This window comes from Podarcis vaucheri, assembly GCF_965113315.1.
Source record: "Podarcis vaucheri genome assembly, chromosome: 8".
NCBI classification, from domain to species: Eukaryota; Metazoa; Chordata; class Lepidosauria; order Squamata; family Lacertidae; genus Podarcis; species Podarcis vaucheri.
In genome coordinates this window covers 95,073,754-95,089,789 of record NC_138766.1, presented here as the reverse complement: position 1 = coordinate 95,089,789, position 16,036 = coordinate 95,073,754, and the positions used below count along the sequence as shown (strand labels likewise).

At 52.2% G+C, this 16,036-nt stretch overlaps 1 protein-coding gene across 1 annotated transcript in view; it reads left to right on the top strand.

Moving 5' to 3' along the window:
* The first annotated feature begins 9,356 nt into the window (after nt 1-9,356).
* Nucleotides 9,357-16,036, top strand: part of GRINA (glutamate ionotropic receptor NMDA type subunit associated protein 1) — a 29,862-nt gene continuing 23,182 nt past the window's right edge. The window contains exon 1 of the mRNA XM_082235808.1: nt 9,357-9,428. The gene's annotated coding sequence lies outside the window, so the exon portion shown is untranslated. The remainder of the gene's footprint in view (nt 9,429-16,036) is intronic.

The following is a 16,036-nucleotide window of genomic DNA, read 5'->3' as shown; positions in this document are numbered from 1 at the left end:
GAGCGAGGAGGGGCTGCTGCCCTGCCCCACTGCGGGGACTGAAGGCAGGGGGACCAGGCGGGGGGGGGGCGTCCAGAGGGGGTCCCCTCGATTTATTTCCTTTCCATTCCCCCTTTATCTGCTCCAGGTGGTCTGCCTGGTTCTCCTCCTCCTGGGAGGCAGGTGAGGCCAAGAGATCGGGACTGGCAGCCCGGGAGCTGCAGGGCGGAGCGGGGTCTCGAACCCTCAGCCTAGGCTGGCTGCCCATGAGGGAAAAGCTTCCCCACTAGAAGTTAGAATCAGAGTGAAGGGCCGTTACAATATTGTTCTCTATAGGATCCCAAAAACTCCTCTAGGCATTTTCTCCTCTCTCAGATGTTCTCCCCGAAACCCCTCCCTTTCAAGCCCGGAGGTTTTCACAACCAGCCAGAAGAGCAAGGCTTTTTCTCCTCTCTCAGATGTTACAGTGAAAATGGGCCTCTCTCTCTCTGGAATGTCTGGCTGAGGCGGGTAGAGATAAGAGCAAGGTTGAATGGCTGTTATTGCAACCCCAGACGGGGGGGGGGGAGGCTGAAAAGGAGGAGGGTAACACAAGAAACAAAGCCCCATCTTATTGCTATTAGTGTAAATCACGGGTTTTACATGTGAACACGTGTCTATGCATTCTAAGGGGCATAAAAAGTGGGCGCACCCTTACTGGGGTGTGCAGGTTGCGAGCGTATCGCTCTGTACCTTTGTTCTGCAGATGCATTTCAAAGAAAACCTTGTTAATAACCTGCAAGGACGTTTTGCCACTTTGTGTGAATCTGTGCTCCGGGGACCCAATAGCAGATATGGAACAGGTCACAGACTTGTAAGGTTGGAAAGGGACACCGACGGTCATCTAGTTCAAATGTATTGGTGAGCAACAGAAATAAAAAACCAGGAGTCTGCTTTTATAAAAAGTTGGCTAGCCAAAGATGCCCCCCTAATCCATCTCTGCCTCCCCACAACAGGCAGGTAGTTCAAGTGAGCATCCTGGGTCTCCTGCTCAGCAGCTCCCCCCTCTCTTTCCCCTCCGTCTCTTCCTTGTGGGTCTCCTCTCATGACTAAAGAAGGAGTCACTCGAACTCAGGACACAAGGGAGAAATGTGCTAAGAGGAAGGCACGCTTGGCAAATCCACACCGGGATCAGCTCCCACCTGGAAACCTATGTCCCCACTGTGGAAGGATGTGTGGATCCAGAACTGGCCTCCACAGTCACTTAAGGACTCACTGTTAAAACCGTGCTTATGGAAGACAATCTTACTCAGCTATGAGTGGTTGCCGAAGAAGAAGAAGAAGAAGAAGAAGAAGAAGAAGAAGAAGAAGAAGACACAGCTACCATTCAGCCTCTGCAGCCTGCACCTCATTCCCTGCCATCCAGATTTCATAAAGGATTTGGCTCTATCCAGGCAACATGGCGGCCTCCCTGCTTCCTTCTGGATACCAGACCAGCTGCTCCCTCTCAGGCCAGGCCTGTGGCAACGCAGGTGGGAACCTCTGTGGTCTGGAGGGGATTCCTTTACCTGCGACAGGTGGGCTTCCTGCTTCCCTTGGTCTGGCCCTTGGGACTCTCCGCAGGCCTTGCCCATCACAGTCCTCCTCTGGAGCTCTGCTGCTGCAGGAGGATGGAGAAACCTCTGGCTGTGCAGGGCTGGGGGGCCACTGGCTGTACAAAGTTTAGCGAGGGCTGCAGCAGGCAAATGTCGAAGAGAGAGTTAAGTCCTTGAATCAACAACACACAGCCTGGTCAGATGTTTATTGCCTGTAGGACCCCCCCCCCTTTTAAGGTTTCATGAATGTGTCTTTGTGAAGTCTCCATTTAGGCAAAAACAAGGGACCCCCTCCCTTTCTGAAGGCAGCCCTCTTTAGGGAAGCTTTTAATGTTTGATGTATTGCAGTATTTTAATATTCTTTTGGAAGCCTCCCAGAGTGGCTGGGGAAACCCAGCCAGATGGGTGGGGTATAAATAATAAATTATTATTATTATTATTATTATTATTATTATTATTATTATTATTATTACTATTACTATTTTACACAAGTGTGCTGATGACATCCCTGAAGTGGACCAGCGAGGCATCGCTTGGGGTCTATGAAGGAACAAGGTGGGCCATGAGAGACCTGCCCAGTCCAGTCGGGGGGGGGGTGTCCCGGAAGCTCCCAGCGCTATGAAATGTGGTAGCTAAAAGGCCTGGGTCTCCATCCCATATGTGAATTGGAAGTGCCACTTGGCTTGGCTTTCTTTAGAAGCTCAGCCTACTCCTGGGCTTACCACAAATGATGCACAGGGTGAGTCCTTTAAAAGAGGCCCCGTGGATACAGAGTTCACATGTTCCACAGGACCTCTTTTAAAAGACTCACCTTGTATAAAGGGGAGAAATTCACCTCCAGCCAGAGGAAGTGCTCTGCCAACAGGACTGTATTTTGAGGCCCCACTCGCGGGATCATCACCTTGTGGTGAGTGGGTTGCATGTTCCTATGACCCTTGTGAGCGAAGCCGTCTCATACTCCGTAAGGTCAAAGGGAAGGAGCCAGACAAAGAATGATCCAAGAAGTCCTCAACGGCAGAACAGGCGGATGATAACAAGCGATATGTTACAATGGCTGTGAAGGCGGATGAAGGCGGCAGCAGATAGGAATCTACCAGTTTGTAGAGACTACTTCATGCCAACGGAACAGAGCCCTACTGCGAAGACTGTGCGTTGGTCAGTGTGCACTGATCTACACGCATAAAACAAATTCACACACAGGCATCTTCCAAAAACCCATCCCAAACTCCAAATGTCCCCTGGCGATCAGCAAATGGTAATGGGGGCAGGATCGTGAAATCTGGAAGCCCCTAGTTATGAACTGGCACATGGGCGGTGGATACAGATTCAGTCGTTCTGACTCTAGGAAAGAGGCAGTTGAGCAGCTCAGCAGCTGTATCCATGACAGAGCAGCCCTTTTTAGGATCCACTCTGCTCACCCCGAAAAGGGGGAGGGGCTAGAAAAGGTGCCCTAAGCATAGTCTGCCTCCCTTTTCTCCTGACTGGATTACCGCGCCCAGTGGGGTCACCACCTAGCTGTCGTAAAAGACAATTGAACTTTGGAACATGGAATAAACAGACTTTGTCAGATAACACAGACAGCGAACGTCCTGAACGCAGAACTGCCATCATTGCAAGAGAGCTACGACGTTTTAACATCGATATTGCAGCGCTTCAAGACTTTTGAAGAGCAGGCGAGGGACAAGTGAAGGAAGAAAAAGGAGGCTACACATTCTTCTGGAAAGGTCTATCTGAACAAGAACATTGAATACATGGGATAGGCTTCGCTATAAAAAACGACCTTGTGAAGCTCCTGTCAGAAGTCCCTACCAGCATTAATGAGCGACTCTCAACCCTTCGAATAAAGCTCACCAAAAACCAACAGGCTACTATTATAAGCACTATTATAAGCACTTATACACCAACACTGAATGATGATGAAGACATTAAAGAAAAAGTTTACTCTCAGCTGGATACTGTCCTATTAGAGACGCCTAATGAAGATAAAATTATCCTGGGTGATTTTAATGCAAGAGTTGAGCGAGATTTCAATCTGTGGCCTGGGACTATTGGGAAAGAAGGAGTTAGCAACAGCAACCAGAACAGAATCTTACTTTTGACGATATGTGCAGCACACAACCTTGTTATTACTAACACACTCTTTCGACAGAAAATAAATTTAAAACTTCATGGAGGCATCCTCGGTCAAACCGCTGGCACCTCTTAGACTATGTTATTGTCCGTGCTAAAGATCAACATGATGTGCTCCTAACCAGCCACAAAGACCATCTATGGGCCAATAAATCATGGCATATGCCCCCTACACTCAGCACACGGTACCACACTTCTAAAAGGTAAAGAAGCTATTGCACTGTGCTGGAAAGGCCACTACCAACATCTCCTTAACTGCAACTCCCCCATAGCTGCTGAGGTCCTCTCACAAATCCCACAAAAACAAATTAGAGATGAGCTTGCAATATGTCCAAATCTGGGAGAGTTGTGTACAGCTATTAACCAAATGAAAGACAACAAAGCCAGTGGACCTGATGGGATACCTGCCGAAATCTTCAAAGTGGGCGGAATTGAACTTACACAACAACTTCACAAACTCATCGAAAAAAATCTGGGAAAGAGAAGAAATCCTAGCAGACTTTAGAGATGCCAAAATTAAGGTGACAGAACTGATTGTGGAAACTATCAAGACATCTCTCTATTAGCTGCGGCCGACAAAATTCTCGTAACAATATCCAAGGTGACCCTTCCTGAATCCCAAAATGGCTTCCGGCCTTCTAGGGGGACAGTGGACATGATTTTCACCGCTCAACGGCTTCAAGAAAAATGCAGAGAGCAAAACCAACCCCTGTCTATGGCATTTATTGACCTGACTAAGGCTTTCGACACTGTAAATTGTAATGCCCTGTGGACTGTCCTTCTGAAAATTGGCTGCCCAGATAAATGTGTGAACATCATTCGGCTCCTCTATGATAATATGACAGCAACAATTGCAGATAACAGTGGCTCTCAAAGTGAACCATTCACAGTGGGATCAGGTGTTAAACAGGGTTGTGTTCTTGCCCCAACTCTATTCATTATTTTCTTGGCCGTGATCCTACACTTTGTCGAAGGGAAACTCCCCACCAGGGTAGAAATCATACATCGAACAGATGGAGAGCTCTTCAATCTGAGCAGGCTGAAAGCAAAGAGTAAGGTTACCGTAACTTCCATCATAGAGCTTCAGTATGCTGGTGACAACATAGTGTGCGCACGCTCAGAGGAAGACCTCCAAACCATCCTAAATATCTTCGCAGAAGCTTATGAAAAGCTTAGGTCTATTGCTCAACACCCCCAAAACCAAAGTGCTGCACCAACAAGTACAAAATAACCCCTGTGCAGTGCCACAAATCCAACTCAATGGTGTAACATTGGAAAATGTCGCTTCTCCTACCTAGACAGTTATCTTTCCACAAGGGTCAACATTGATGCAGAAATCCAGTATCGCCTGAGCTCTGCGAGTGCGGCTTTCTCCCAATTGAAGTGCAGAGTGTTTGAGGACTAGGACATTCGCAGGGAAACCAAAATGTTTGTTTACAAAACTATTGTACTGCCAACCATATGCTTGTGAAACATGGACCAATTATAAACGCCATCTCCAACTCCTCAAAAGATTCCATCAACGGTGTCTCCGAAATCACTTGGGAACACAACACTTGGGAAGACAGGCGAAGTAATATTAGTATACTGGAAGAAGCAAAGATCACCAGTGTTGAAGCAATGATTCTTCAACATCAACTTCATTGGACTGGTCATGTTGTGCGGATGACTAATGATCATCTTCCAAAGCAACTACTGTATTCCGAACTTAAAAATGGAAAGCGTAATGCTGGTGGTCAACAAGAGAGGTTTAAAGGCTGTCTCAAGGCAAATCTAAAGAAATGTAGTATAAACATCGACAAATGGGAAACACTGGCCTGTGAGCGCTCCAGTTGGAGAACAGCCTTTTCCAAAGGTGCCATGGGCTTTGAAGACACTTGAACTCAGGACGCAAGGGAGAAATGTGCTAAGAGGAAGGCAAATCCACAGTGTGATCAACTCCTGCCCGGGAACCAATGTCCCCACTGTGGAAAGATGTGTGGATCCAGAACTGGCCTCCACAGTCACTTACGGACTCGCTTTTAAAACCGTGTTTATGGAAGACAATCTTACTTGGCTACGAGGGATCGCCAAAGGAGGAGAAGATTTTGAGGCCCAACCTTGGAAGTTACCAACTTCCTGTTCTGCTGCAAGTAAAGCCCCCCCCCCCCATTCTAGATCATCCTGTTATACAAATTGGGGGTTGCCTTGGTTCAGCCCTACTCAAGGGACCTGCCACCCCTCAAGATTCATTCCTCAGTCAGAGTAAAAGAAAAGGGGGAAATCTTCCCCATTCCCCCCCCCCACAGCTGCCCTGTTTGGCAGCTCCATTTTTGCCAGCTGCTCTCCTTGCTCCCCTCTTGCTCCAAAGGGCTTCATGATTTGTTTTGGATAACAAAATTAATAATAATAATAATAATAATAATAATAATAATAATAATAATAATAATAATTTATTTATACCCCGCCCATCTGGCTGGGTTTCCCCAGCCACTCTGGGCATCTTCCAACAGAGTATTAAAATACAATAACCTATTAAACATTAAAAGCTTCCCTAAACAGGAAAGAAATAGGAAGCTTCTCTTTGACAGAGGGAGGTTCAGGGTCTTATAAATTATTATAAATCAACTTCCGGGGTGGCGCCACCAGCAATGGCGGACTCCCTCTGAACTGGAGGGACTGGCTCCGCGGTAAACAGGGTCTTCTCCGCTACTGCGAAGCGGGGACCCCTTTAAAATCACAGGCGGATGAAGCCTGTGACCGTGGGACTCAGCGGGCACCTCTAGGGCCCCCCAATCCGCCAAGGAACCCACTAACGGGCTCCGAAGTGAGGAGGGGGAAGCGGCGCGGTGCTGTGAGTCAATCACTATTTCCGTGGAGCGAAGCCGCATAGCTGTTGCCGGAGAGCGCTGCCTTTTTCCTTGGACAATTTGGACTCTAAAATAAGCACCTGTGAGTACCTAGAGTTTGAACAATTGGATATCAAACAAAGATTTGTGAGTAGGACAGAATCGGACTTTAAAAAAATTAACTTGAATTTGGTACGGAACGGAAAGGGCTAAACAGGAAGTCACCCTTCCGTTCTTTTGTAAACAGAACAAAGCAAAGGCAATTTAAACTAGAGCTTAGAAAATCGTCTTTAAAAGACTGGATTTCAGCATTTTAAATTGTGAACCTTTTTTCCCCCGGACTGTTTGAAGTGATTTTAAAGGGAAGTAATTTTCCTCCGTCCTGACCCTGGAACAGGGTGTCAGGACTGACCTGGAAGTTCATTGACCAAAGACAACTGCTTTTTGACAGATAGTTAAAAGAAGAGAAATTTTGCGATTCCACTGCTCCCTTTCGCATTTTAAAGGGATACATATGGACAAAGTATCTCAAAAAAGGATATTCTGTAGCAAGAATAAACATAAGTCTTCCCCCTAGGGGAAGCTTGTGAAATTGTAACTAACTCCAGGGAACCGACAGCTGTTACAGAATAACCGTGGGAACAAGTACGTGACCTTGTACGACAATGCATTCAGAAGCCTTGTTGTGTGCTTTTTACAAAACAAATGCTCTACTGGAAGAATTACATGAAAAGGTGAACTGGATGGTGACTTCGACTAGAAATCTTCAACAGGCAGTGGAACATTTTGACCAGACAGTGGGAAAACATGTGGAGCCCACTCAAGATTTAAACCAGGAGTGTGTTTTGACAGAACAGGAGACCCAACAGGTGTATGATCCTTTGGATTGGACAATTGAATTTGGAAAAAGCCAGATCTGGAAAGGAAAAGCTTGGTGTGGTTTGGAAATGGGGGGCTGGATTGACCCCCCTATGTTGGGATGTCTGGACTTTTTAAATATGGTAATGGGCTGCGAAATGTTTGGGACTACGGGGGCTCTCAATTTTGGAGGGCCCTTGAAACATGCTTTTAAATTCTACATGGAATGCAGTGACGATTACGGAAAAGGGTCTGATCTGTCGAGAAGGGTTAAAAACATTGTCAAGTTGGAGCTACCACGAGCAGGAGATAAGGGAAACTGCAGCTACAAATATGAAGAAGAGCCGCGGAATGGCCATGGAAGTGGCTTGAGGGCCTCGGACATAAGGCTACCAGGTTAATGGGCTAGTCTGATGAGAATAAGGACTGACAAAACCCGGAACCAGGAGGAAGGGACGTTGGAAAAAAATTGGATCTGTTTGTACCTTTCTTTCTTTTTTCTTATTACTAGAATGTTTTATAAAGTTGATGAATGATAGAAAAAATGTTGGAAGAAATTACCTGGCTTTAGCAAAGATGCTTAAAGAATTATGAAAGAATATTATGATTATAAGAAGCTGGTAAGGTTAAGACTTAAGTTTTAAATTTTAAGGTTTATTCTATTATAGAAAGATAAGATCAAAATAGTCTAGGGTGATGTAATGACAGAATTTTATGAAACATGGAATGGAAAGGATTTGCTGGGATAATTAATAACTAGGATACAAAGGAAGGGAGGAGGAGGAAGTCTAAGAAAGAAGGCTATGACAGTTAAGGGTCTGAAAACAATGAATTTGTTTTTAAATGTTTTTAAAAGGTTAGGGTTTTTTGTATTTTTGTCACTTTTTTGTTCTCTTTTTATTGATTTTTTCCCCTTCTTTTTTACACGGTGGGAAGGGGTTTGCTTTTTTCTTTTTCTTTTTACTCTGTTAATTATTTTTATTCTTTGTATTCCCTTTTGATTCTACTTTGTTTGTTTTTCTTTTTGTAATATATTGAAAACTTTAATAAATATCTTATTAAATATATATATATATAAATTATTATAAATCATTACTCCAAATTGCAAGCCACCCGCCACTTGCAACTTCAGCCCCGGCTGCGCGCGCAGCCAGCAGGCTCGCTCCGGCTCATTCACGTCGACCAGCTTTTCCCACGCAACCCTTTTCCGATTGGTGACTCTGGCTGTCAGTCCGAGCCCCAGAATCTGATTGGCCCGGCTGCCTCCCTTCTTCCCTCCCTCCCATTGGTTGCCTCCGTCGCTTCAAGCGCTCTAATCCCACCCCAACATTGACTTTCGCTCGGCTTCGTTGGGAGCGGCTGATTCGCCAGACGCCGCGTCCCTCAACCTGCCCGGTCCAATCAGCGCACATGTTTATTGCTCGGGACCCTGTTTTTCCCACGAAGGTGACGGGCCGCTCAAGGCAGCGCGCCCCCTGGCGGCGGAAAGGGCTTCGGCGGGGAAGCGGCTCGGGGCAGAGCCCTGCTTGGGGGGCCGAGGAGGAGGAGGGGCGGGCGTGGGGTGGGGGCCCCCCGGGGCTGCCCTGGGCTGGCGGTGGGGCAGGACGGCTGATCCGGCTGCCCCCTCGGATGCCGCGCAGGGAGAGCGCTGCTGCTGCGCTCGGGTCCCGCGCAGACGGAGGGGCTTCCACTGGGGATCTTCGGTCCCCCCCCCCGTGGGCGCGGCTTAGGCTGCCCGAGAAGCCCCCTGCGCTGCCTTGGGGCCGGATCCGGCGCCCGCCGGGCTGGTGGCGCAAGCTGCCTCCGAGGTGCGCTTTCCCTTGCCCGGAATCCAGAGCTGCAGCAGCCAGCCTCTCCGAGGGGGCGGGCGGGTCTCTTTCTGGTCGGGCGGCGCTGCTGCGCCTCCCCCTCCCCCCCGGCTGCCTTGCGCCTCCTGGCCACGCCCCCTCCTCCTGACGCTCCGCCCCCGCCCGGGAGGAAAGCCCCCCCCGCCCCTCCCGCCATCCCTCGACGCCGAGCTGCGCCAGGCGAGCCGCGGAGCTGCGCCCGAGCCCGTCAGGTGAGCCCGGCGACGGGGGGGGGGGTCCCAGCAGCGCTTCGGCGGGGGCTGCGCGGCCCGAGCGGGATCCTAAGCCCTGGGTGGGGGGGGGGGAGAGGTGATGCTGCGGATGCAAACTGGCGCCGGAGGAGGGATGCCTTGGTGCGCCACGCGAGCGGGGGCCCCGTCGCGTCACCTGCTCGCCCCCCCCCCCGTTCCTGCAATGGGGTCCTGGTCGCGGTCTTTCGTCGGGCGGGGGCCGTCGAGCTGCCCCGCGGCGTCCGGGGCTGGAAGGCGAGGCCGGAGCCGAGCCTCCTCCTCGGGGGGGTGGGCAGGCGGTGGCCGGTAGGGGGCTCAGCCCCTCTGGCTCTCCCCGGAGGCCTGCAATGCGGTGGGGCGGGAGGGGGGTCCGGGCCGGGCATGGCACCCCCCCTTTCCGGCTTTGGCTCCGTCGAAGGAGGGATGGAGCCGGGGAGGAAGGGGCGACGGAGATTTTACCCCCCCCATTAAAACCAATTCCAGCCTCACCTGCCTTTCCAGGAGCCCCCTAAGGTAGCCTCGATCAGGCGGGGCGGAAAAACCCAGCGCGGCCTGAGCAGCATCGGAGCAGAGGCAGCGCCCCCCCCTCAAAAAAAACCGGGATTAAATCGTGAATGAAAGCTGGCCCAGATGAAACGCAGGCGGGCAAGGCAGGTTGGCTGCCTTCAGTATTGAAGACTTTCTGGCATAGGAGCCAACTCCTGGGGGCCGAGGTCCCTTGCCCCCCCCCATAAAATATTTGAGAAGCTTCCCCCCAGTTGATGGGCATTGGCAGGCAAATGGTGTGCATGAACCCTGCCTTGTGGTCGATTATGTGGGACTGGGCTTACCTGCCCCTCCCAGGTATTTTATTCTCAAGTTGGCACCCCTGCTCTCTGGCTTTTCGTTTTCCTTTCGTTTTTTCCGAGGGGAATGATTTCCTTGATATCTTTGGGAGGGGGCCTTTTTAGAAGGCGGGGGGAGGCAAGGGGGGTCCTGGCACCAGGTGGGTGTTGAGGGAATAAAGCCCAGACTGGGGGTGTGGGAGGAAGGAGCCAGGAGGAAAAAGAAGTCGTGTGGTTCCCGTTGTTGGTTCTTACCTCTATATCCTTGATTTGTCCCTCTGGGCAGCTGGCAGCTTTGAAGAAGGCAGGACACAGGCAGACAAGAGAGTCTGATTCAGACGGGGTGGTGAATCCCCCCCCCCCACTGGCTGACCCCCTCCTGTGGTTTTGCAGCTGGCTTGGCCTTGCGGGAGTCACACTCAGCCTTGCTGGGAGAGAGGAGAGTTGACTGGCTTGGGGGCCTTCAGGTGTGTCAGACCACAACTCCCATTTGCCCCAGGGAACTTGGCCTCAGGGGGAGGGCAGGTGTCATTCACAACATCTGCTGGAGAGTACCAGTGTGCTAGGATGCGGGGGGGCGCTGTGGGTTAAACCACAGAGCCTAGGACTTGCCAATCAGGTGGTCGGCGGTTCAAATCCCCGTGACATGGTGAGCTCCCATTGCTTGGTCCCTGCTCCTGCCAACCTAGCAGTTCGAAAGCACGTCAAAGTGCAAGTAGATAAATAGGTACCACTCTGGCGGGAAGGTAAACGGCGTTTCTGTGCGCTGCTCTGGTTCGCCAGAAGCGCTTAGTCCTGCTGGCCACATAACCCGGAAGCTGTATGCTGGCTCCCTTGACCAGTAAAGCGAGATGAGCGCCACAACCCGAGTCGGTCGCGACTGTACTGAACTGCCAGGGGTCCCTTTACCAGTGTGCTACAACCATGGTGGGTGACTGGACACAGCCCAGTTCCTCCTTGGTGCAGGGCGCTGAGGTCCCACGAGTGGGCAGGCAGGATCAGAGCCCCTGTGCTCAGTGCCTGGGCCTTGGCGCATGTCCTCCCTGTAGCTGGGGGAGCCAGATGTGTGTCCCAAATGCAGCAGCTGCCTCTGGTCAGCGCTGGCTGGGTGGGAGCAAAGGGTCTTGGCTTGCCACGTTGGCTAGTGGGGAAGTGGCGCAGAACCAGAATGTGCTGCGAGGGCCTGCAAGCAGTGAGCTGGGGGCTGCGAAATGCTTTGGCCCCTCCAGTCTCCTTTGCAGCCGGCTGAAATCAGCTCCAGCCCAGGGCCCAGATGACGTGGGTCTGTGTGGCGGTGGCCCCCGGGGGCCCTGATGGGGCAGGGAGGACTGCTGCTGCACCAGAAGGCTGCTGCCCCCTCCCAGCTCATGGGCCTTCCCCTAGGAGGAAGAAGGGGGGGCTCCCGTGCTGCGGCTGGGGGGGTGGCAGAGCAGCCCACCCAGGACTGGGGTCCCTCATGGAAGCTGCGTGTGGCACTAAGTCTGCCTTTCAAAGAGTTGGAGGGGACCCCAAGTTTCACCCAGAGCAGCTAAAGGTCCTTGGCAAGATTGCTGGTCCCACAGAGCAAAGGACCCCGAGGGAGCAAGGCCCCATTTTAGGGGGTCCACCTGTGTTTCTGAAGCTTGGCAGGGGGTTGGACTCGATGGCCCTTGGGGTCTCTTCCAACTCTCGGATTCTGTGAAGCTGGGAGGGAGGTTTCCGACTATGCTGAACTCTTCAAGTGTTCAAGGCGCACCGTGCAAGACAGAGATTGAGGGTTGGAACTTCTACACTGGACCATTTTCTGTCTGCCTTGCACCACCCAGGTGTGCAAAGGATGAGCGGAGGGGAAGAATCTCCTTGCCAGGTAGAGCAACCATTTCAGCAATGAGAGTGCAGGATCCTACCCTTGGCTCAGACTTCTCAAGAAATGAGACAAGGGGCAGCCTTTTGCTCCAGATTTCGCTGCATTTCTGGAGTCTCTGTAAAAAAAGGGGGGGCTGACCAGGATGGGGAGATAGAAGGGAGGCCAGCACTGGGATCCAGATGGGTGGAGAGTGGAGAGTGTCTGGTGGAAGGAGGGATTGGGGCCTTGTGTGGGGGACAAAGGGAGAGCAGCTTAATCTTGTGGAGAAACAGGTGCCTGGGGGCCAGTTTGTTTAATGGCCCCTTGGAGCCATTGGGAGCGTTTAACCCTTGGACGCTGCTTTGCACGTCTGCTTGATTTTTAAAAAGAAAGAAAGAAAGAAAGCAGACTATGAGCAGGGCACATTCCTTGCCAGCGCGATGCTCTCCGCCACAGATCAAGCGAGGGGCTGCTGCTCTCCAGATGGCAGAAGAGAATTATGGGATGTTTTCCTGTGACGACACTGAACATGCTGCTCCCTCGACGGGGGGGGGGGGGATATCTTCTCACTCTGTGAGGGAAGAGCGCAGTCACACGCTCCGTGTGCTAAATGGGGCTGCTTTTCATGTACGGCGTCAATGCACAACCCCGCAAAATGCGTAGAGAGAGGCACATTGCCATATATTCTAGCGCACATAAAACGCTCCATCTCAGGGAAGTGAGGGCCGGAGAATCTATTGTGTTGGATGTGGAGGTGCTTCTAAGGCAGGCATCCCAACCTCCGGCCCTCCAGATGTTTTGGACTACAATTCCCATCATCCCTGACCACTGGTCCTGGTAGCTGGGGATCATGGGAGTTGTAGGCCAAAACATCTGGAGGGCCGCCCACCCGCCCAGCCTGTGTTCTGGTCTGGTTTCTTTCTAGGTGATTAGGCTGGGTTTGGGGTTTAGGGGCTGGTCGGTGCCCTGAAGTCTCTTGCCTGGTTCCCACAATGCCAGACGTCACGTAACACATTTCTGGATTGGCTCCCGGCGTCTGTCATCTTGGTCTCCAAGCCCAGTTTCCAGAGGGCAAGACACTGAGAGTTGTGAAGTGAAATCCTAGCTAGATGCACTTGGGAGAAGGGTTCTCCAGAACCCTCCACTTGAAGGGGGGCTTCTGGGGCCACAGAAAGGGGGTCTCCCCCCCCACTGGTATGACTTGAGCCTTCAGCCGCTGTGTGAGGCTGGTCCCTCTGCCCAGGGCATGGGAGGAGGTACAGAGTGGGGCTGTGTGCCCCGTGGAGCTTCCTGTCTTGCTGGCTGGCCCTTCCTGCAGAAGAGCTGCTTTGGCCTTGGGCCCTCTGCGGCTCTGAGCTTGCGGGTTTGTGTTGTGCGTTGCCAGGTGCCTCTCTCCCAGACTGGCCCCGAGTCTCCCCCTGGCCAGGCGGCACACCCCAAGAATTGGTCTTCCACTGCCAGTCTCTTCAGGGGCCCTTTTATCCCTCTCCATAATGGAAAGGGGCTTGGAGAGAAAGGCCGCCCCCCACAGGCCCAGCAGAGGAGGCGGCCTGCTCTAGCCCCTGGCAGGGATGCCAGGCAGGACCCAGGAGCCATGGTGGGGGCGCTGGGCGGCAGGGGGACCCGGGAACTTCGCCCCTAGAGCTTCCCTTGGCGCCTTTATCCGCCTTTGTGGAAAGGACCTCCGCCCCCAGAATCACCCCCTGCCGCAAGCCTCGTTTTTAAAAAGAGGGGGCAGCTGATCTTTGCGGGTGGGGAGGGGGCGCTTGGGGTTTCTGTGGTTTTGGTGATGTGGAAAGATCCAAGGTCCCTGGTCTTTGCTGCCCTCCGCTCCTGGTGGCTGATTTGGCCGGGGGCATCTCAGTGCCCTCTCCCCGTGGTGGGTGGGCCGAGTGAAGGGATTAGGGTTGTGAGGCCAGAAATAGGCCCGGCCGGGAATTAGGGCGCCTTAAGCTCAAAGCGGATTACGAGCCGGGGGGGAGGGGACGCCGTAACCCCCCCATCCTCGGCTGGCGCTGCCACCCGTAGGGGTCTCTGTGTGCCTTGCGTGGAGACGGAGCCTGGTGACGCAGCAGCAGCGACGGCAACGGGGGCATGTGCAGCCTTGGCCTGCTGGGATGTTGCTGGGATGCTTGGCCCTTGGGAGGGGCGGCCTCTCCCTCCACAGCCTCCCAGGAGGGGGGTCTTTGGCCGGCCTCCTTTCAGGCAACTCCCACCCTGTTGCTTCCGCTCTGCTGCCCTGTTTGGGCTTGGCGTCTCTGCTGGAGGGGCTTCTTGGCTGGCGAGCGCTGCAAGTGGCACCAGCAAGGGCTCCTTCCTCCCCCCCCCCCCCGCAGTTCCCAGTCTGCCATCATCCATTCTCAGTGAGCCTGGAGCAGAGCCTCTCTGGGCATGGGGAAAGGAAGCCCCTTTGGGTGCCTAGGGGGCTGCTTTGGGGTCCCTCTTGGGCCAGGGAGCAGGGGCATAATTCTTGGCCAGCTGCAGCCCCCCCCAGCCTCCCCCCTCCCCCAGTGCAGCCAGCCACCCTGCCCCATCCTGGCCTTGTTTCAGCTGGGAAAGTGCTGGAGCCCAAGTTTCCTTTTCTACAAACAGCTGCCTGGTCCCCTCCTAGTTGCTGACAGAAGCGGCAAGTGCTAGGAATGGGCACTAAGGGGGGGTCGAGGGGGGGCGTGATCAAAATGCTGCCTTCCTCCCTTCCATCTTGCAGCTCCTGGCTAAGTGGCACAACCAAGTTGTGCCCGTAGCTGTGGGCTGCAAAAGTGGAATAACATGTCCCTTGCTGCTGGCACAGCCTGGCATCTTCTCTGAGCACCCTCACCAGACCCCCTGCTTGGTCTGAGGGGAGGAGGGAGCAACACCCCCCCCAGTTTGCTAGGGTGTTATCATGGACTGCTGCCACTATCTGGGGTCCTTGAGCAAGAGATTCCATGCAGAATTCCTCCTTCGCTTACCTGTTTGCCCTTCCTGATTACCTGGGTGTTTGCCTTGCCTTGCATCTCATGTCTTGTTTCTGGGAAGGTGTCTCCCCCTTTCATTTCCTTAAATCCATGCTCAAGGTCCAGCTCCCCTGCCAAGGCTCAGGCTGCTTCCTTCAGCTGCCCAATCATTGCTGCTCCATTGCCAGCTGCGAGGAGGAGGAGGAGGAGCAGTGCTGCAGTGGCCTCTTCGTACTGCGGGGAGTGCTGGGCTCTGCCTGCTACTTTCTGTTCACACAAGCAGGCAAGCTGCGTCTGCTGCGGGGGGGGGGGCGCTTTGCACCTCAGCACACGTTCACCAGAACCCCGGTGGGGGTTCATTTTACAACCCTGTTTTAATTTTTAAAATAAAGCTTTTAATCATAATTAACGTTCCCCCCCCCGCCTTTTTTTAATGAAAGAGAGGTGCACTGTTGAATCAAAAGAACAAAAATGGAATTATAGGAGGTGCCCCCCTGCAAATGCTGCAATGGGCCTGCGCTGCGCTGCGATGGGTTCAGTCTGCCGACACTTCGCTGTCTGCATCAAAGCCATGCCTTTTAAAAAAAGACAGAAGGCACTGCTAAGGAACTCCTATTTGGGGACTTGCCTGGCTTTTTTCTGGCCCATGTAGGACCAGTCTGGATAGTTGGCCTTGGTGAAGACTTGACGTTTTCATCCCCAAAAAAGTTTTTTGATTTGAGTTTCCATTGAAATAAGGCTGTATTTTAATGTTTTAATGTTGTATTTTAATCTTGTTTTTAAGTTGTATTTCAATCAATTTGTTTTTATATTGGGTGTTAGCCGCCCTGAGCCTGGTCTTGGCTGGGGAGAGCGGGGTATAAATAAAATGTATTATTATTATTATTATTATTATTATTATTATTATTATTATTATTATTGACATCTGCCCTGGCAGATCTGTGGTCCTCATCTGTTCTTCCGACAAGTTTCTGTCATCTGGGAAAGTCCAAAATGGGGAAAGCA